A 23,485-nucleotide genomic window follows, 5' to 3' on the forward strand; every position below is an offset into this window, starting at 1 on the left:
AGAACATGAACATGAGGAAGATGAATGCAAAGATCATAATTTGCTATTACAAAATCTAAGATTTCATGCTGTGAGTTCAAAAACATGGACCTGGGTACCCATATTCAAGGATCTTGTGAGCACAAACATAAAAACATGAATCTTAATGCAAACTTTCAGATCAAACAAGACTTTTTCTTCAAGAACACATGGACACTATTTTCTCTTTCTAAACCAACTTCAAATCGATGCATGACATGCAGAACAGGTTCGATCGTGCAATGCAGCTAGATGATCAATAAGAACGACAAGAGTAAATCAAGAATCTAACCTCAATACGCGAATCTAATAGTTTGATCTCTAGGAATCCAGCTCGAAAATCCACTCTCTCACTTTAAAACTTCTTCTTCTTCTAGAGCTTCTCTCTCCTCACAAACAAAGACATACAGCAAAATGATACATTCTAGGTCTGCTGGCTGACTTAACCCTCTACAGGGGCACGTGGCAGCGGCTAGTTGGTGCTACTCAAAAAGGTGGCTGAGTGACAAGACAAGACTATGACAAAGTGTGTTCAACAAACAAGGTGGCATAGGCACTTCGGTAGGCAATGATCTCGGCTAAAAGTAAGGCATTGGGAAGTAAGGAAATAATGATCTCGGCTAGGAAGGACAACACTTGACTAAGCTGTGCCACACCTTGGTCTAGGTCACACCACTCCAAGACAAGATCACTTAGGTGCAAAGGTAACATCTCGGCCTAGATAATTCATACCTCGGCCTTGGTGATGAACACCTCGGCCTAGATAATGACATCTCGGCCAATATGTCAGGGCGAAGGTGGAGGTCAAACAAAGTGGTTCCAAGATAATTCTAGACTGAAGACGACCTCGGCTAAACTCACACCAAGCAAGGTACAAAACATGCTGAAACACTTAAACGATCAAGGACAAACTTGAAACACAAGCTTACAAGACAGAATCACATGAATGCATATGAGTATGGCTAGGATAGCGTGAGGGTTATTACAGCCTCCGTCATCGGTTTATTTCCCACGAAAACTGCAAAACTCAACGGTCGCGGCGCCATGTCGGCCTCATTTCTCGGTCGAGGTCGTTGAGATCTTCCCCGTTGTTATTTCTCCTTTCGAGGTGATCTGCTTCGACGACTTGGAGGCTGACGTTTTTCCCGTTCTTTCGATGCCCTACCTCCAGCACGGGTGGGTTCCTGTTGCGATTCATTGCAGTATCAAGCTCAGCCAAAGTTAGTGCTTCTCCTCTGCTGTTGAAGAAAACTCTATTTGACATTCGCACTTATCTAACCTCATGCAACAAATTGTTTTAAATTGAGTCTGAACACAGTAAGTGGAGTTACTGGCGCGAAGAGTCCATCCCATTTATTTATAATTCTTGCAGCGACCCCGAGGCGATTTCATTAACGCTAAACTCCAAAAAATGGATGCTGATCGATATGTACCACAGCCACTCCATGTACTAATTTTCGGCTTTTTGGAGTTAAAATTGCCTAATCATCTAAACGGTAATTATACATGAATGTTTTGGAGTTCATGCACTGGCTGGGGCAAAGGTAGATTTATTAATCTAACCGGCCAAGCATCTAGGCCCCATGCCGATCGATATGTGCCACAGCCACTCCATGTACTAATTTTCGACTTTTTGGAGTTAAAATTGCCTAATCATCTAAACGGCAATTATACATGAATGTTTTGGAGTTCATGCACTGGCTGGGGTAAGGGCAGATTTATTAATCTAACCGGCCAAGCATCTAGGCCCCATGCCGATCGATATGTGCCACAGCCACTCCACGTACTAATTTTTGACTTTTTGGAGTTAAAATTGCCTAATCATCTAAACGGCAATTATACATGAATGTTTTGGAGTTCATGCATTGGCTGGGGCAAGGGCCGATTTATTAATCTAACCGGCCAAGCATCTAGGCCCCATGCCGATCGATATGTGCCACAGCCACTCCATGTACTAATTTTTGACTTTTTGGAGTTAAAATTGCCTAATTTTCTAGTCGGCAAGTATACATGAATGAATGATCCAATAACACAATTTAGCACAAATAATAACAAAGTGCAAAAGGAATTTTCATTATGTAAATTGGGCAGAAATTGTAGCCATTTTACATATGAAAACTACTAAACAAAAGGCTACAAATTTGCAGGGAAATGCTTAGAAAAAACTTAAAACCTGTAGCCATACATAAAAAACTAAAAAAAACTACTGTCGCCCTGATCAATCCTCGGAGTCAGACTCCAGCGGCTCAACATCCACTTGTTCGTATGGAATTGGCATAGCCAATGTCACATTAGCAGTAGTAAGGGCTTTGAGCCAGCCGTGTTTGAATCCCCAATTCTCAAATTTGGGGACTTATTGCACATAATTATTGAGGGCAGCGCCTTGCCCGACCTCATACACCTTTGAAGCTTCAGAATCGGCAACTTCCTTCACCGTCTTCGATTCCGCCAAGTCCGCCTCAAGTTTGGCGATCGCCTCTTGGGCTAACTTAAGCACAGCTTCACTCGCATCCACCCTCTGCTCGGCAGCCAATCTGAGTTGGTCCGCATTTCTGGCCCTCTCCAACTCGCCTCGGCCCTTGCGGCTTCCATTTTTGCCCTCATAGCTTCGAACTCGGCCTAGCTCCTTTGGCCCTCAACTGCGGTTTGTAAACGGCCAATTCGTTCGATTGCGTCGTGATGGCGGCGGCCCATCTCGGCTATCCTTTCGACCATCTACAAAACAGGAGATTAAATCCAAAAATATATGCATAGAAGGGAAAGGAGATTAAATCCAAAAATATATTTTTACCAAAAGAGCTGATTGAGCAGCTAACGCTACAGATAAAACGTCTGGCTCCGAGCGAAAAGTTGCCTTGTCAGACGGCAATGAAACTGATGAAGCCATACTCAGCGCAACGGCTGGGTCTTTTATAGCCAACGCGTCAGAGGAGATCGCCATAATTCTTATCTTTGGCTGAACCACAAAAGGCACAACTGTATCCAACTCCTCTAAACGCAGCCGTTTGTCGGCGGGCTCTTCTCCAGAGTCGGCCTCAACCTCGGCAGGGCGTTTCTCCGCCCGTCGTTCAGCCTCCTCATTTGCCGGCACGATCGACTCCGACTCGGTATCTCGTATTTGAACCGTCTCCTCAATAACAGGCACGGGTGGCTCAACATTTGCGACGGGCGGCACTTCGGATCAATTGGCCTCTGCTCGAATGGCCTCTGCTCTTCGTCGAGCGGCCATTCATTCGGCATTTGCCTTTTTGGCAAGTTGTGTGAGCAACAACCCGACCATATCTTCAGGGTACACGACGGGAAGATTTTCTAGTCTGATAAAGACATCGTCATAAACTTCCCCTCGACCCGAGGTGGATAGAGGGTTAGCTGAATTGAGTCCGGCTTCTTCAAAGGCTACCTTTAAGGCCTCGTCTACTTCGGCCTCAGACTGGCCTGATTCTTCAACGACCTCAACTTCTGCACGTTCCGAGTCAGATCCTTTGACGCCGATTTGGCGCAAGTTTCTGAAGTTGGTCAAAATAAGAGCCGTTGGAAACTCCTCGCCCCATGGAATCAGGATGTCTTCTGCCGCCGAGAAAGTCGTGTACGTCGGCTCGTATCGAAGCAGAATATGGGCCGCCCTCCCTTGTTTCTGAAGGCTCGGATGGCCGAAGTATTTCAACGCAACTTTTATCTCCAAAAGAACGGCGTCGTCGATCAAGGTCGAAACTTTCTTCAAATCGTTTCCTGCACAAGCAAAACCATTAGGTCTCAAAAGTGAAGCTTTGCAAATATAACAAAGGAAAAATAAACACAAGAGGCTATATGGCCACCTGGTTCGCCCCTCCGCCTAGGAATAGGATCGAGGCGATCCTCGCCTTCGCCGAATTCCCAGTTGCCTTGGACCACGACCATAACATCATCGACTCGCTTCCCAGAGCTGGAAAGCATAGTCACTAGTTGATGGTCGATGTCCTTGGCCCTACGGAAATAACATCTGTGCCGACCGGAAGACTTGGCCAAGGCATAACAATGCCGAATAGCAGCAATGCCGAGGTTAATCCTAAGGCGACGGTTTAGCTCTACAATCCCCATTATGATTCAAAAAAAGTTGACATTGGGTTGGGAAAGGATTAGACCCCAATGGCAGAGCATAGCCCTAAGGAGTGGGTGACGGGGGAATCGGACTCCACCCTTTGCGATTGATAGGAGAGGCAAATGATCGTGGTTTCATTAGCCCTCTCCACATCGAGGGTGCCGTCTGTCACGAATGACAGATGGACGTCGTCAAGAAAGGAAAAATGGCGTCGGAAGCCAGAAATTCGTTCCAAAGAGAGGAGATCTTTCAAATGTTTTGCCATTTTCTTCAGTTTATAGGTATATTCCAAACCAAAAACAAAGCAGGAAAAGGGATTTTAGAGTAGAGAGGGAGAAAACTTACAAAAGATGAAGACGATAGTGAAGGAAAGAAAGTTGCAAAGATAATTTGGAAGGTAGTCCAGTGACAAATATCTAAAACTGTGTATGTATTTGAAAAGACGTCAAAATTTTAAATCATAATAAATAAAAGTGTGCGAAGTGGCGAGAAGTTGAAATGATGACCGAGAAGTGTGTGCTCAGACATCTGCATTAGAATGAGGTCAGCCGCCAAATTTCGGCTCTGACTTTTCGAGTTCAAAACCAAACACTCCAACCAACTGTCATTAGTGGAGTGCTTGGGGGGCAATTGTGGGGGCCGAATAATGGGAGTCGTACAGAGGCCGAATAGATGAACTTGGAGAATTGGAATATACATATAGTGTTCGGCTTCGTCCCACATATCCAAATCATACCCTATTTGGTCAAATGGCCGAACAGGGCAAGGGCCGAGTAAAAAGCAATTTGCTATAAAAGAAGCCGAATGACGAACAAAAAGTGGGCCTAATCCCGAGGCCCAAGAGAGAAAAGATATAAATAGAAGAATATCAGCCAAAAAGAGATATGTGAGAACTATTATGCTTAACTTAGAATACAAGTAATCCCGAGTGTAGAAACTGACTTGCCAGTCGGAGTGCTAATTCCGGCACCCCCGACTGGAGTGTTTATTCTTTTTCAAGTGACTAGCAGAGGATCGGGAGCGTCCCCCAGGATCAGAAGAGTATTTCCAAACCACTTCTCCACATAGTGCATTCAGACTAGTATGAAGTAGATTGCAGTTGAAATGCTAATGTATCAGCAGAAAACTTTGTGAGATGCAAATTGAAGGAAACTTACCGGGATCTAGTACAGATTGAGTAGGTTTAGACTAGTTTGAACCATCCCCATCAGACAAGCCGCCAGCTCGAGAGCCTGTCCGGTGTACTCTATGGAAGCCTGCAAATGTATTGAGGTGATCAGTGGTCTACAAAGCATAACTGAAGTGAACTGAATGTGCAAAATGTAAAATACGGAACGTATCGGGGTCGGGCCTCAAACTCCGACAAGCTCGTGACCAGCTGGTGCAGGCTTGATGGGAATCTGATAAGTCTCCCCTCTGGATCCCCAGCAGGTCAGTGTGGTAGATAGCTCCGGCCACCCCGCACTCTGTCTCGTCAAGGAACTCCTCCTCTCATGCGCCCAGGATGCCCTGGATCCACTCGCTCTCTCTCCTGCAGCTGGACCTCTAGCTCTCTTACCTCCACGAATGCCAGTCAGCGGTGGCATGAGGTATGTCTGGATAAAGGCAGTGTAATCGCCCTCAAGACTGAAGAAGTCAGCATCCCAACCTCTGGTGAAGTCTATCATCTCCTACGTGGTATACCTCTCTGTGACCCTCATGTATGAAGGGGGCGACATAGGAACCACCGGCTCAGGCAAGCCAAGGCTCTATCGCAGAAAGCATTCCCCTAAAAACCATGCTCGACAAACTGGGCCCTCGAGCAAGATCAGAAATCGAGAAGCCTCCCGAGCACTGGCGAACTCATCTCTAACCCCGTCCGGCGTCACTGCCCACGGCTGCCAGGTGATCTGTAAATAGTGAATATACAGACTGTTAGTTGCCATTGTATGTGCAATACGAAGTAAAGCTGAAATGACTGTAAGGTTTGAGTTACCTCCGTTGCAGTCACGGTATCGAAGAATCGGCGGAAGAATGAGAATGATTGTCGGGGCCTTCGCTGGCACTTCCCGTCATATCTGTGTGAGTATGGCACCATGGGGGGTATCTCTACCTCAGGCTCTGGGGCGAGCCTTGGAAAGGCGTATACCCATAGCTACAGAAAATGAGAGGATAATAGTGAGTATATATCAAATGAGCACAAAAATATAAAGCAGAGAGCAGATGGTTTGCAGTGAAGTGTACAGTGTGTGCAGTGTACAGATAATATCAAGTAGGAAGGAGATTGTGTGTAGAAAGCGTACAGTGTGTGTAGTTTGCAGTGCAGTGTAAAGTGTGTGCAGTGTACAGATAATGTACAGCAGATGGTGTGCAGTGTGCAGTATACAGAAAATGCGAAGCAGAAATGTAAAGCAGAAGGGTAGGGTGTACCTTCTAGGCTCTCCAGTAGCCTCCTAGCAGATGTTCACTCCGGCGAGAAGAGGAGTTCATGTAAAATGTGTTGAAGCCGGCCTCGTTGATGATATGACGTACTACATCAGGAATCTCCATATACCACTCCCTCGCGGAGGTGGTCCCGTATCCACGGAAGGCATGTGAATCCCCCTATAAGTAGGACAAACTGATGCAAGGCATTGTGAGAAATACAGTGCAAGGGTACGTTTAGGACGAACAGATGCAAAACAGTGTAAAAGATGCAATGCACAAGTGTGTTTGGGATGAACAGGTGAAAAACAGGGTGACCTATACAAGAAACGTGATCTACATTGCGGAAAATAAAGAGGTGTATACTTCAGAGGTGTCATGGGATAGATGAGACCCCGGCTCGCGTAGCAGGAGGTCCTCCGGTGCACCTCGCGCGAAACACCTGAACTGGCGGATGCTATCGGGAGGCAGCACGTGTATCTCGGGATGATACGTTGCTGGGTCGAAAGGTCGGATACTGAGCGGCAGTGGCTTGAACTCGGGATCCATCTCCATCCCCAGGGGAGCTCCATCGTGTGGAATGTTGTCTGCCGTCTCGAGGAAGGATGAGAATGGATGCAAATGTGGGAAATGGGCGGGAATGCCAAAAGTCAATGAAAAGTCAACTCCGAGAGAGGAAAAATGGAAGAAAAGGTCTGGGCTTGAGAGAGGGCACTAAAATCAAGGGTAACTCAGGGGAAACAAACCCCGAGTGATGGAAATCGGGAAGAGGGCACCGAAACTGCTTTTTAATTAGTTCAAAATGAAGTGTGCAAAGAGGGTTTCGCAAATTGGCTGTTTGAGAGATGACCGAAAATGCATACAAAGTGCGGATTGAAAGGGGGAAAGTGGTTTAGAGCATAGGGGGAATGTTTTTCGGCAAGGAGGAAGTGAGGAAATAGGGTTTGGAACCCTATATTTAAAGACCCGTGGTGAAATGCCAAAATTACCCCGAATATGTCATCGGTGGCCGACCGGCCACTGGTGTTAGCCGATGGCATTATTTTGTGGCCGATGGGTGGCCGGTGGTTTCCCAGAGTGGCCGACAGGCCTCTAATGCTCTCCTTGGGTGTTTTTTTGTTGTTTTGTGCCTTGATCCCTCAAGGAAATGTGAGGAAAGTGCATTTTTAAGCTCAAATGGTCTCTGCGGAAGCTCTGGGCTGTGTTTTCAGCATGTGATGCCCAGCGCATACGAGGTGTATCCTTTTAACTTCTTAAACTCCTCCGAGAGGTAAATCGGAGGTAGCAATTGAATCAGTCTTGTTAAGACGCGCATTTCTTTATTCGGTATTTTTCTTCGAACATGTTGAATTGAATATGCATTGATCATTGTGCACAGAATATGTATGTGCTGTGTTGCATTGCATTACATATGTTTACATAGAATGTGCATGTTGCATTATATTACATTGTATATGCTCTTACATTCACATAGAATTGTCCATACCTGTTGCATTGAACATGCATTCGGTGTTGTACATGTTCTCTTTCTTACAGGATTTGCATGAAGCATGTCTTTCTAAGCGTTATGTCATGGTTATCTATCTTGCATTCAACATGCATTCCTATTGTATTGTACTTGTCAAAGTTTCTTTCTTTAGCAGGCACCATATTGTATGTACGGTTCATTTAGAGGAATTCCGGGTAAGATCATTCCTGTCCTTCGAATACCTTGTTTTGGTTAGAAACACTCGGGTACGCCCGGTGTTTATACCTCTCCCTTTGGTTAGAAGCGTTTGGACCATGTGCCGATGCTTATACCTCTCTCATTGGTTAGAAACACTTGGGTACGCCCGATGTTTACACCGACACTTTGCGTTGGTTAGAAACACTCGGATACGCCCAGTGTTTACACCGACATTTCGTTGGTTAGAAACACTCAAGTACGCCCGGTGTTTATACAGGCACCTCATTGGTTAGAAACACTCCGGTACGCCCGGTGTTTACACCGACACCGCGTTGGTTAGAAACACTCGGGTACACCCGGTGTTTACACCGACACCTCATTGGTTAGAAACACTCGGGTATGCCCAGTGTTTACACTGACACCGCTTTGGTTAGAAACACTCGGGTACGTCCGGTGTTCACACCGACATCTCAGTGGTTAGAAACACTCGGGTACGCCCGGTGTTTATACCACCCCTCCGGTTAGAAGCGTTTGGGTTATGTGCCCGATATTTATACCTTGCTTTGGTTAGAAACACTCGGGTACGCACGGTGTTTATACCACCCCTTTGGTTAGAAGCGTTTGGGTTGTGTGTCTGACATTTATACCTTGCTTTGGTTAGAAACACTCGAGTACGCGCGGTGTTTATGCCACCCCTTTGGTTAGAAGCGTTTGGACCGTGTACCCGACGCTTATACTACCTTGCTTTGGTTAGAAACATTGGGACATGTGCCTAATGTTTATGCCACTTCTTTGGTTAGAAGCGTTTGGAACATATTTCGACACTTATACCACTTTGTTTTGGTTAGAAACATTGGGACGTGCTCTGATGTTTATACCACCCTTCGGTGTTTGCACCACTCCTTTTTCCCTCTCGTGCGTGGCGAGTTAGGACGCTTTAGTTAAATGCATTTGGACGGATTCCAATGTTTATACTGTTCTTTGCTGTATAATAGTTGAATGTGTTTCATTTGTTATCATTACTTCTTTCCTCCCGTGTGCCATGCGTTGGAATCTTGTTTGTTGTTTCAGATGCGCCCGACAGTTGTGGTTCTTTACCTTTCCTGCGTGATCCGCTGTTAAGATTGCATAATTTTCTTACATCTTTTCTGCATGAAATGTGGCTTGGTTCATGTTAACTAGCTTATGTACGTGTTTGCTGTAGCATTTCTTTGCAGCATTTGCATCTAAATGTTTCATTACAGTCTCATTGCATGATCCTAATTTATGTTCTGCATCATGCATATCATTTGCATCTTGCCCCAGAACTACGCTGGTTTGATTCCTTGCAAAGGGATACGTAGGCAGCCTGTGGGCGCAACCGCTCTTTGTTTTGATTGCTTGTTTGTCTAAGTATTTAGCCTTGTCAAAAATGGGTCGTCTCTGGGCTTTGACATTCACTCCCGTCATTTCATGACTTCCGAGTTCTGTCAAAGAGGGGCAAGTGTAGACAACCCATTTTTTACCGTCCTCAAGACTTTGACGTCATCGTTTGAATACCTGGTGATTGTGTTCACTCGTATTCATTTTGAGTCCCTGAAGGTCTCGGCTGAGCGGTTTGCCTTCGAGTCTCTAATTCTGTCTGTTTTGTGCTTGGTTGTAGGCCAAGAGCTTGTTGCTTCACTTCCGGAGGAGTAGGTGACCTGTCGGCCATCCCCTTAGCCTGCCGGCCATGACTTGTGCCTGTCGGCCACCAGTGGTGGCCGATTGGCTACATTGATGGCCGACGGCCATTTTTCTCCTTTTTCAAATATTTATTTGCCAGCTGTGCCAATTGTTGATCACTGATGCTCATCACCATACATATGTATGGAAGGATGAAGGCAAGCCTTTGCCTTGTTTTTCTATATAAGGGGAGGCCTCTCTTCCATTTTTGAGGTTGAAAAATTTTGTGAGCAAAATTTCACACTCTCTCTTTAGAATTCTCTCTCTCTTCCTATTTTGTGCTTGAAAGTGAGCTTTCTCTACACATTTGCACTAAGACCCTTGACCAAACACCTTCACCTTGGAGCTGAGGTTCTTGAAGGACTTGTTTGAGCTTCTAAGAGTGGTTTTGGGTCAGATTTCTTACTGTTTGTTGTTGTGCTTCAAAGGTATAAGACATACCTCTTTAAAGCTTTGTTTTGGTTGCTTGTTTGGCCACCTTTGCATGTTATTTTGAGGCTGGTGTTAACCTCTGAAAAACTCTATTTTTAAGGTTTTAAAATGGTGGCTTGGGCCTTGTTTGGCTAGGGGGTGGTCTCCCATATTTGCTCTTTGGCTTGTAAAGCTTTTTGAGCCATCTTGCAAAGCTTTTTGAAACAAATTTTTTGACCTTTTATCCACTAAATTCCAGGGGAATTTCAGTGGCAAAAAGTATGTTTTGAGGACCAAAATAAGAGGGGGTGGCCTTGCCTCCTTCTCTCTCTCCTCCATGCCTAGTTAGCATTACAAAGTAGCATGCTTTTGTGGCTTGTGTTAGCTTATTTCAAGCGTGTTTTAGGCTCTATTTTGACATGTCTAAACTCTGTTTTGGTTGCTTGGAGCACTTGTTGCTTGCTTCTTGAACTTGTAATGCAATTATGCTTACTTGTCTAGCATGCTTAATGAGTTAGCCTATTATTTTGGCTTCTGTTAGCTTTACTCCTACACATTTTAGCTACTGTTTTGATATGCTTTAAATCTATTTTGGGTCGGTTAAGTCCTTCAAGGCTTGGTTTGCATGGCTATAGTGTAATGGTCTTTACTAATCCATTGTTTTGAGACTTTGAGCATGAAGTATTTGAGTTGTTTGCATGCTATAGCATCATTTTGCATGTAATTTTAGTGGATATGCCTCTGTCACACTCTCACTTATTTCACTCTTTCATTGCTTTTGAGAGTTGTGCTCTAGGTCTTGCTTGCGAGCTAACATGTGCGCATGATTTTCTTGCCTTTTAAGCTTCTATCTCAGCATGCTTAGGCCACTGTTTTGGCATGTCTAAGCTCTGTCCAGAGCTGGTTTGATCATTTGGGCTTGATATTGCATGCTTCTAGTGTAGTGCTCTTCACTAGCTTTAGTGTTTTGGCTCTTAACATGTTGTACATGGGTTGCTTGCATGTTGTAGCACTATTTTTCATGACATTTCATCACTGAAATTCTGCAACCTCCCTCATTTCTTTATTTTTCATTTTGTTTTGAGGGTTGGTTCACCTTATGATTATGTTTAAGTTTGAGATAGAGCTTGTGCTCAATGGCTTTAACCCTCTTTTGAGGGTTCCTCCTAGCCAAAGGCATGATTTCTCTCATGTCCTAAACCATCCTTTGGTTGATCCCTCTCTCACTTAGAGGACTTTCACTTCGAACTTAATCGGTTAAAGGACTAATCGGTAATTATAATGTGTAAACAAAATGAACCAAGTAAAACTTGAGCAAGATAAGAATTTGTGTTGCATTGCATGTGTTTGGATCGGACGTTAATCCAAACACAAGAAATATGGGACGTTTCATATTCATAGTGATGAAATGTGTCACATTTCTTGGTCGTCGTCACCCTTGATCATACATGATAGGGTGATGGCCCTTTGAGTCTTATGTGTGCATTCATTAAGCTTGTACAAGCTTGGTTCTTTGGCCATCATACATGAAAATGCTTGGTTGGTGGCTTGAGAGCCAAATGACATACTCCTTTGAGCTTGAGATATGATAAGGAAGGTGACAGTACACACATTTCTTGCAAAATACATTGCTTTGCCTTTGTTGCTCACAGTTGCAGCAAAAACAGAATTTTGGAGAAAAGGGTGGCCGACCAGCCACTTAAGGTAGTTGATCGGCCATTGAACTAGCCGACCGGCCAGTGTCTGTGGCCGACAGCCATCTTTTATGGCCGATCGGCCATCAGTGAAAAAGTAGTTCAAAAATGTTCCTGTGTTGGAGCAGAAGCAGTCTGGAAATTGGTGCAATGTTCAAAGATCAAAGCAAAGTGCCAATAGAGGCAACCGGTGGCAAGGCGATAGATTTTCGGGAGGACGCAACCGAGCATGCATGTCTCCCTCGCCCGCAAGGCCATTTTATTGCTTTATTAGCTAGTTGTAGCTAATCATTACATGTGTTGTAATTAATTAGTTGAATTTGTTTTGTAATACTTTAATTAGCTTAGCTTAGTGTAGTTTAGCTTATTTATTTGGACCCTCCTTCGCGAGGGCATGATGTTGTAATAAGTGTAAGTGTAAGTATAAGTGTGCGTGTGCGTGTGTGTGCATGTCTTCCAACCCCACATCTTTCTCCCTTTTACTTAACTGCTTTTGGTGGTTAGATTAGGGTCATATTTTGATTAGCATACCTTATGCTTGCATGTTTGCATCATTCATTTGTCTTGCATGCACCGGGCTCGGCTCATCATTCAAACTGCATTGTATTTCAATACTCTTCTTTGAATACGTGTTTAAACACATGTTGTTCAAATCGATCAGATGCCATATTAGTAGCCGAGCCTATTCAGTTGCATTATTGCATGTGTTGCATTAGGCATTTTGTATAGTTAGGATCATGCATTGTTTTCTAACTAGTTTTTGTTTTGACTCGGAGTACACTGTAAGTTTTACGCTTTAACATATTGCATGAGTGCTATATTTACCATGTTTTCGCATGCTTGCCATAAGGCTATTTGCTTACTTGCTAAACTGCATGAATGCCTCAGGATGAAGGCTTTATTGCTTGAATTGGAACAAATTCGATGATTGTGAGTTTTAAGCCCACTTTGCGAAGTGGCAAATCATGTTTTAAAGCCCATCATGTTTGATGGCAAATCTGCGCTTTAGCCCACTTGAGAGTGGCATATTCAAACCATTTTCAAAAACAAACATGAGTTGATTTGTTCCAAATCTTAGTCTATACTTGTATGCGTGCGCGCCACATAGTAAAGTTAGCTAATAACCGAAATAAGAACACATGTGTTTATAAAACAATATATCATACTTAGTAGAGGCCGATCCTTTGATCGGGCGAGCGGGGGTGCTCATTTCAGGACCTTCCCCTCTCGTATCTAAGTTCCTGAACCGAGGCAACTTTGGTGATGACGAATACGTGGCCTTTGGCACGAGTCAGGGTTTCCTAAATTTTCCAAAAACAAAATATTTAGGTGGCGACACTATAATCTGGCAAAGCAGTCTAGTTTTGGCATTATTTGATTCAAAATCTGATTTTCCAAAATGATTTTTCGGATTGGACTCTTTGGTGTTTATCAGTCTCACATTGCACTTTGTGAGATTAGATTTAGAACCGTGACAAGTGTCTGAACTGTAGGATCGATTCAATGTTCTTCGAAAGGGGACACGAAGAAAGTCGAGTCCACAATTAGAGATACCTGTTTTGTCAATCGGTGGAAGATAATATTGATTGTTGTAGAAATTGCATGAGGATTAAGTGAACGGAAACTAATTTCTCATACACATTGCATGGAGCATTGTTGCATAGTTAATCATTGGAAATGAATTGTTTTGAGAAAAGTGGGTGAATACTTTGGTGAATATGGGTAAGAGATGTGGTTACTTCAAATTAAGTTGGTCTGTGTGTCTATAGTGAAAGTCCTAAAAACCATGCGCATACATGGGTGCTGATTTTGCGAACAAAATTTTCGTGAAATGACAATAGTAGTGTTTGTATAGCCTACGTTTACATGGGTGTTGATCCAGCAGACGAAATTTATATGTACAATTCATACAAGTTCCAAAAATGCTATGTACGCCGCCAAAAATTATATGTACAATTCATCCAAATTCCACACAAAAAGTAGAGGACGACCAAAAACTTCCCAAATTTGCAAAACTGTGAATTATCTTCTGGACAAAAAAAATAGAAGATCCACATGTCAATGCCAAAAGCCATCTACACAACAAAAATTACACCCATTAGTTCCATTGTAAACAAAAATTTTCAACAAAAAGGTATGTACAAACGTTTGAGGGGGCAGGACCCCACTTCATGTGCCCTCCGCACCTGGCATCATGTATCTACGCATAAACAAAAAAAGGATGAACCAGCACATGAGGCTCTCACCTATCATTTTGTTTCCACCACAATATATGCTCATAGATACCATTTCAGAAAAATACAAAACTAAGAGGAAGGTTAAAGTTAAATGATCACCACAGATTCACAGTTGCCATCAAAAGATTATGACACTGGTCTCATTTATTAGCTCCAAAAGTTTTTTTTTTTTTTTAATCAGCTTCACAGTCATTCTTTTGTTGAGAAAAACACTTAAAATTCCAATTCAACAAGAAGTTGTTCAGCCACAGCAGTGATGCTGTAACAGATGATGATATATAGTCCATGTCTGGGCAATCATGATCGAAAGTCACAAATAGGTTACAATTCAGATGGTTAAATGTGTTGGTATTTTATTCATAAAATGTGTTGGTATTTTATTCACAAAGTCTACTTACATGTGTTGGTATTTTATTCATAGAACTGTATATATAGAGATGCTTATATAACATATACATTTATAAGATGAAATATATAAGCTTTAATATATATTTATAAGCTTTCCGCCCCGAAAGGCATTTTTCGGATAAGTTTATGGCGTTTATCACACCAACTCCCAACGTAGGGGTGCTAATTAGGTCCCGTCTATCCCCCCAAGTCCTATTTGATATGAGGAAGCTACCCTTGCCATCCATAGAGTGCTTCGGGGGCTGATTTTAATTTCCGGCCCCAAAAGCCCTTTTTCGGCTAAGTTTGCGGCGTTTTTCACACCAACTCCCAACGTATGCATTCTGTTTTCATCCCATCTGTCCCCACAGGTTGTATTTGACATAAGGAAGCTACACGTGCCATTTGTAGACTGCTTCCGGGGCTAATTTGAATTTTTGGCCATCAAAGGCCTTTTTCAGCTAAGTTTATGGCATTTTTCACGCCAACTCCCAACGTACACGTGCTAATTACGTCCCGTATGTCCCCACAAGCCTTATTTGACGCAAGGAAGTTACCCGTGCCATCCCTACAGTGGTTCGGGGGCTGTTTTTAAGTTTCGGCCCTCGAAGGCCTTTTTCGGCTAAGTTTACGACGTTTTTCACACCAACTCCCAACGTATGCGTGCTAATTACGTCCCGTCTATCCCCACAGGTCCTATTTGACACAATGAAGCTACCTGTGCCATCCGTAGACTGCTTCGGGGGCTGATTTAAATTTTTGGCCCTAAAAGGCCTTTTTCGGCTAAGTTTATGGCATTTTTCACGCCAACTCCCAACGTACACGTGCTAATTACGTCCCGTATGTCTCCACAGGTCTTATTTGATGCAAGGAAGTTACCCGTGCCATCCCTATAGTGATTCGAGGGCTGCTTTCAAGTTTCGGCCCTTGAAGGCCTTTTTCGGCTAAGTTTACGGCGTTTTTCACACCAACTCCCAACGTATACATGCTAATTACGTCCCGTCTGTCCCCATAGGTCCTATTTGACACAGTGAAGCTACCTGTCCCATCCATAGAATGCTTCGGGAGCTGATTTGAATTTTTGGCCCTGAAAAGCCTTTTTCGGCTAAGTTTATGGCGTTTTTCATGCCAACTCCCAACGTACACATGCTAATTACATCCCGTATATCCCCACAGGTCTTATTTGATGCCAGGAAGTTACCCGTGCCATCCATGCAGTGGTTCGGGGGCAGATTTCAAGTTTCGGCCCTCAAAGGCCTTTTTCGACTAAGTTTACGGCGTTTTTCACACCAAATCCCAACGTATACGTGCTAATTACGCCCCATCTGTCCCCATAGGTCCTATTTGACACAATGAAGCTACCCGTGCCATCCGTAGAATGCTTTGGGGGCTGATTTGAATTTTTGGCCCTGAAAGGCCTTTTTCGGCTAAGTTTATGGCGTTTTTCACGCCAACTCCCAACGTACACGTGCTAATTACGTCCCGTATGTCCCCATAGGTCTTATTTTATGCAAGGAAGTTCCCTGTGCCATCCCTACAGTGCTTCGAGGGCTGCTTTCAAGTTTTGGCCCTCGAAGGCCTTTTTCAGCTAAGTTTACGGCGTTTTTCACACCAACTCCCAACATATACGTGCTAATTATGTCCCGTCTGTCCCCACAGGTTGTATTTGACGCAAGGAAGCTACCCATGCCATCTCTACAGTGGTTCGAGGGCTGCTTTCAATTTTCGGCCCTCGAAGGCCTTTTTCGACTAAGTTTGCGGCGTTTTGGTAAGACAACAAATAACCTAGGAGATCTAATATTAACTGAACTAGTATATTTTTCCAATATGACAATAATGAAGCTCATAATTTGTCCAATTCTCTAATGCACAATGAGACTTTCATTAATTTATTTCACATATTACCATCCTTTTTAAGCAACAAAAATTACAATTTTATAGTGGAATTATTGAGACGTGTAGCTCACCAAAATACTATTTGTAATTGTAAATTCATTCCAAGTTCACTTGGCTTATTCAATTAGTCTTAAATTTGAAATGGCATTCAATTAGATGGGCCTCCTAATATAGTAACTGCCCTCATAGTCATAGGCTCATCGTACCCAATTTTGGGAAACTTAATGTTTCATTGAAATCATGTGGTTACTTTATGGAAATCAGATTACGGTCCGTCTGCTGCAAAGTCTACTCACATTATGCCTCAAAACGTATTTGAAGCACAAAAGAAAAAAAAAATTCCATAGCAACTTTAGAAAACAATTCTATGCCAATATGATCCATGTTTTTGTAGAGCTTGCATTAGCTTATCAATAAAATTATGTTTACCGAATAGTAGGATGACCATCTGAACCCTCCAAGAGGGTTGTGAGCCGTGACACCACGCCGTTCAGATGATTGAGTTGTACTTGCTTTTCCTCCCGTGCTTTTTTTTCTTCTTCGACTTATTTCATCAGCTCCTCTCTTTCCCTCATAATTTTATCCCGATCTCTTTGGCGCTCTTCTTTCTCCTTCAGCAACTCCTCGAGATCTCTTTGGTGCTCCTCTTTCTCCTTCAATAGTATTCCAAATATATACCCTTAATATGATTCTTCAATTCTATATTAATTAATATGGGCATTTGCTAGTCTTGGTGCAAGATTAATGTATATTTAACAAACATTATACTAAGTGCTATATATTTGTTCCAATCAGTAGAAAAATAATTTTAAAATTCATGAAAAATATTACATGAAACAGACTATTAACTTAAAATCACTAAAAAGTCAACAAAATCTAATATTCAATTACTAAAATCCAAAATTGAAACCCAACAACTAGTACTATTTACATTCTACATTTGGAGTAGAATGTTTGAATGTGATATATTTACATAGATTACCACCCCTTTATGAGTTCTCTACTTTCTGATGGCTTTCGTGTTCTTGCTGTAAGGGCATTTTGGTCTACAGCAGAGATGGCTCAAGCCTATTGAGGGCCTAGACAAAAAAAATCTAGTTAGAATATGGTTTGTTGGCTACACCAGATTATCCTCTGTTGTTTCAATGGAGTTGCAAAGGTTTGCACTAGAAAGATGTGAAAGTATTTAGGCTATTGATTAATCACACTTTCTAATCCTAATTTCTTATGTTTTGGCCACAGATTTCTCAACTAAGGCTGGCTTTTGAAGAAATTATTTTCAACTATACAAAGCAAACAAAGTCTAAACCTCAAGTTTTTTGTAGTGTGTTTGTTGATTGGTCATCAGTACACCGTCATGGGGTATGTGTACATTGTTGGGTTGTCAGCAACGTCTTTCCATAATTTTAGTTCATGACATTATATTGTTAACCCATGCTGAGGGGAGAAGAAAATGTTTTGTTAACTAATAATCCTAAAGCAAAATACCCAATACAAATTACCATGGTTGTTCAACTATAATTTGGTAAAGATGCATATCCTAACATCCACTTGTATTGGGTGTACAATTATAACATATTTAAGAACTCTTAGAGAGGAAAATAAAAAGTATTAAAAAATTCAATATTGTAATTTTTTTAAAAACATGATAGACTTAGAATATGAATAGCAAGAAAACATAAAATAGAGTATAGAAAAAATATTGACACATGCCCAATTAAGAAGACAATATAATGAGAAAGACAGCCAAACAAAATTTGTTTACCACATCATAATGAAAATTCCCCAAAACCAAACAAATTTGAATGCAAAATAGAGGCTTAATTCACCACTACCAATTTATTGTTACCCCACCAGAATGAATCTTTAAAAATTGGTTCAGGATTGTCATGTTATATAACCAAATTACAAAAGCAAGCACCCATTTCATTTAAATTTAAATCTAGCAAAAGATGGAAAATAATACTAGAAAAGAGCAATCAATATAATAAGAAAAAAAAGTGAAAACAAGATGACATACAATATGATCAATTAACACTTTTCTCCATGAGCTGGGCATATGCTACATCTATCATAGTCCCACTTGGGAAGCTCTTCGGGATCTTTAAAAGGTACAAAAAGAGTAAAAAGTCTACGTAAGACCAACACCAACATATATTACAAATCATTGTGGCTAATCAAGAAGATAAACAATAACCACAAGAATAAAATGGAAACTAAATATTTAAATAAGGAAAAACTATTACCCTTGCTCTACTTTTGAGGTTGATGCTAGAATCACCAATCCTTTTCAACAATTCAAAAAAAAAAACTTGGGTGAATAAGACATAAAACAATTCAAAATTAACTATGTAATTTGGAAAATTCTATAAAAACTAAAGACAACCACCACTAACACTTAAAAGAGGGAAAGAAAATCACCAAAGATAGTATATTGACAAGACTATCATTAACAGAGTTCCAAATTCAAAGAATTAGGGGAAAAAATTCCCAAATAAAATCATTGAAAATTTCTATCAAATGACGGCAAATATTCTGAAAACTATAACACATGAAGATTAGGAATGTAGCTGTTATTGATTGTTGCTTGATACATACCCAATTAGAAGTTGTTCCTCAAACCCAAAAATGATGGCGTGTAGGTTTGGCAGAGAGTGAGAACTAATGAGAGAGGAAAATACAACTATGAAAGAAAAAACTCATATCACTCATATGAAAACAACAAAAACCCTACATGGAAAAACCCTAAACCCGCAACAAAAGTAGGAACATCAACACCCAACAAGGTCAAGATTGATTTAGAACCATTATCAGATATCTAGCTAACATGGTTCTGTAGAATAAGTGCTCAAGTCACCCTCCAAAGTTTTATAAACTATAAGAACCTTCCATATTTCAAAGAATTATAGCGAAGTTTCATTGAAACATAGTTGTTAACCTCCCATTATTTTGAAAGCCTTAAACCATTTTTCACTCCCATACATCTAATACCAATACAAAATTCAATTTGGTCATATAGTTCAACAATCCAAAATCGAGAATCAAAAATCCACAATCTGAAATTTCAACCAAACCCATTTATGAAATCAGAAAAAGCCCTAACAAATTGTTTACGAAATCAACAGAAAATGAAAGAAAAAAAACATATACAAACCGTATAGAAATCGTTAGACATAGGTATGGGAGAGACGGCAAGAAAGAGATACAAACAGACAGACCCAGATCGACAGAGAGGGAGAGAAACGAGAGACAAATACCTGTAATCAGTGGTGGGGCCGATTTGCAGTGGTCGTGGTGGCGACTGCCGGTGGCCAGCGATGGTGATGATCAGCGGTGGTGAGCGATGGTGAGGTTAGGTATCGACTGCTCTGTATGTTGGTGTGTGAGTCAAAACAGAACAAAAATGTGTGTCTATGTAATATATAATGGGCGCCAATATTAATGAGTTTCCCTCTAAAAAAATTTCGAAGCTTTAGGGACTAAATGACTATTTGTCGCCAAATATCCTTAACAGCGACTAAAAATTGGTCACCAAAAGCATCCTATTTGGCTACTAATTTCAAATTTGCGTCGGCAATGGTTAATATACAACGACTAATTTAGCTTTGGTCGGAAAAAATTCATCAAAATACGCCCATTTTTTGGCGACAAAAATTTTTTGTTGCAAAATGTCATTATGCAGCGACTAAATGAAATTTTGGTCGCTTAAAATGGTTTTAGTCGCTAATAAGACTATATGGGGACTAAAATAATTTAGTAGCTAAAAAGATTAAACTAATGCCGACTAAATCAGGCTTTTAGTCGCCCAATATGTTGTTTTTGGCGACTAAAATTGTTTTGGTCGCCAATTTTAGTCGCCAAATGTGCAGTTTGTTGTAGCGTTTATTGTAAGCTTTGAGGCATTCCATTTGTAATGATTATGTTGTATCAATTGAAATACACGGAGAGTGAGTTTATGGTTTCATTCATGATATTTTTTTGTATAGACTTGTGAAAAGTAAAGAAAATGGTTAATGAAAAAGATTTTTATAATTAATTAAGTGAGAATGAAGGTATTTTTCTAAAACCTCATGCTTGGGTTATTTAATTTTTGCCTAATTGATCTTTGAAAATCTGGACATTACACAAACATAAATGATTTTACATTATGTTAAATTGAAGAGTGTGATAATAATTTTGGGATAATAATTTTGCTTCACCGTGAAACAAATATAAATAAAAAGGAAACGTGATTATATAATCAATTTTTCACACAAAACACACAATCCACTCACTATTTGATATCTGATAGCAAAGAAATTATGGAATACAATTTAATGAATCAAAATTAGGGAAAATTTATTCAATTAAAATATGATAAAGACATAAGGTAAAGAAAATTAGAGTAAAATTATTTATTCCATTAAAATTTGATAGTTTATGAGAGAAAAATTAGGGCAAAATTATGTACTCCATTATTTGGGCCAACTATACTTGTGTATATTTTAATTCATTTTTTTCAATTGGGCCTAACTACATTTGTGATTAAATTATTATTTTTTAATTGGGTCCAGCATAATTTTTTAGAACACCCTTTAGACTAGTCCTAAATCAACAAAAAGAAATTGGGCCTACTTAAATTTTGAATATACTACTAATTGATTTTAAGGCTCTATTTTTAGACTAAATTTTGAAACCTAAGGCACAAACATTAGTGGCCCTAGTGCAAGGCCGACCCTGATAACATATCTCATACTGAAGAGACATTAAAACCTGAGGCTGAGGCTGAGGTTGAGGCTGAGGCTGAGATACATTCTCCTTCTATCTTGTGATGTTTGTAGAATAAGAAATATTATGTGAAAGGAATCTTGTTTACTTATAATTCTCTAGTTTGCCCTCTTGTGTTGATTTAGTATTTGTAATTTTAATTGTACCAAATTTTTTTTTTTTTTTTTTTTTGAAAATTTTAAATTTAGACTATTTAGTCCAATTAATAACACCTTTCTAGAATTTGATCTAAAATCAAAGGGAAAAATAGTCCATCAACTTTGCACTTAAAAGTTGTATAATTATAGGGTAAAATGAAACAAACCTGGAATTAAGTTTCAAACGAAACTTTCAGGTTTCAGCTTCACAAAAATTTGGACGGTTTATGATTTATGTACATGCCAAAAGGGATGATAGTAGATGATGAATATGTACCAGCGATCCATGGCTGGTTCAAGGGACACTGAGATAGCTGTGGGTGCATATCAATCCCATCAGACCTGCGCTAAGAAGAAAAAACATCCACGTGGCCACGTGGGTATTTTCATTCTAATTGATATTTTCCATAGTCATTTCATTTGTCATAATTGTGGTAATACATTCGCAGAGACCTATTTTTGTATGCTTGATTGATGTTGAATTGCAGGTATATGGATATAGACTGTCACTTTGGGCAGAGCACCTAGGAAAACTAAACAAGTGCTTCAAGGAGCCTGAAAGTTTGGTTTGCGTCGATAGCGTGAACAAGATTGCTGAAGATAACTGGAAGAAGTTTACCAGAGAGGAATTCACCCCATTGCAGGGCCATCTTCTCAAATACCCTTTGAAAATAGATGGTACTGGGAAGGTCAGCGCCTTGCCTGGACAAGAGAATTTCCCAGATGTTGGGGGAAAGGTGCTTGGTGCTCGGACAACTCTCCCTGATGCTCTAACTACATAGACCTCACTTGTTTTCATGTCCATTGTATACTATTATTGTATTTGGTGCTGGAAGAGGTGGCGGAAAATAATTCAAGATGGTCCAAGCCAAGTGATAGGAAGTGATAGATCGTTTAAATACATGGAATAGTGATGCTACTTGCTCAAAATTTTTACACATAAATTTTACCCAGAAACCAATTAAATCACAGCCACACATTCTGATTATGGGTAAAAATAATTTACCATTTTTCTGGGTGAGCAGCTTTTCTCAACATGAAATGGTAAGTTATAGATTGTATGTCACTGGCTTCGTGAAATGTCTTTAAACGATCAATTCTTTTGGAGAACTGTTTGAAATAATTCAGTTCTTTCAAACTCGAGAGAGTTGGGGTGGAGTGTCGTGTGTTGTAATTTCTTATCAAAATTATATATATATATATATACATGTGGGCAAGTATTTATTGACGGGAATTTCAGCAAGATCTCTCTTTTCTGAAAATTTGTCTGTTTTGTTTGATTTTTAAACGTTTTTTTTTTTAATTTATTTATGAGTTTTCGTTTATTTTTAGTAGATTGTTTTTATATTTTAATCAATGGAAAATTAGGGAAATATTCCTCGCCAATTTTGGATAGTAAGAAAGATCTAATATGTCTTTTCTTTTTAGTTAAGGTCTCTCAATAATATTATTAGAAAAAATTCGTCATAGAGAGATTTGTTTATGAAAAAGAAATTTCTCTGTGAAGAGTTTAAAATTTTTCTTTCTCTATGAAAATATTGACTAATTTTAACTATTATAAAAATATTACATGTCTTGCATCTTATAAAATTATATTACTAAGGACTTTAAACTAAAAACTCTTTCAATCAATTGTTTATGCTTTTTAAATGTACCTAATCAAGATGCAGCTAAAAGTAAAATAAATTAATTAAAATATTAAAAAATTAATAAAAATTGATGAAAATTCAAACAAAAAATAATGTGTTTTTTGGTTTGAATTTTCGTTTATTTTTAATGATTTTTTTATATATTTTAGTTAACTTTTTTACTTTTTAGTTTTGCAAATATATTGGTTCTATTATATTTTAATAAACTTTGTTGATTGATGAAAATTCAGAGCATTTTTATGGATGGTGTTGGGATTGTGAATTTGTGATTATTAGATGTAATTGACTTTGTGAGTGCTTTGCTCTAGACCATCTCTAAGGTGCATCAAACCTGGTATCAAATTTAAAATTTGATGACAAAGTCACTTTTTTGAGCTTCAACGGTTTTACCAAATCGATATCAAATCGAGAATTCAGCAAGTCTTTTACCAAAATGAG

At 40.2% G+C, this 23,485-nt stretch overlaps 1 pseudogene; it reads left to right on the top strand.

The window, feature by feature from the left end:
- Positions 1-21,684: 21,684 nt before the first annotated feature.
- LOC145802360 (phospholipase D delta pseudogene) lies at positions 21,685-22,180 on the top strand (annotated as a pseudogene).
- The last annotated feature ends 1,305 nt before the right edge of the window (positions 22,181-23,485 follow it).

Source organism: Camellia sinensis, chromosome 11 (genome assembly GCF_055761805.1).
Source record: "Camellia sinensis isolate YWXY chromosome 11, ASM5576180v1, whole genome shotgun sequence".
In the NCBI taxonomy this organism is placed as follows: domain Eukaryota; kingdom Viridiplantae; phylum Streptophyta; class Magnoliopsida; order Ericales; family Theaceae; genus Camellia; species Camellia sinensis.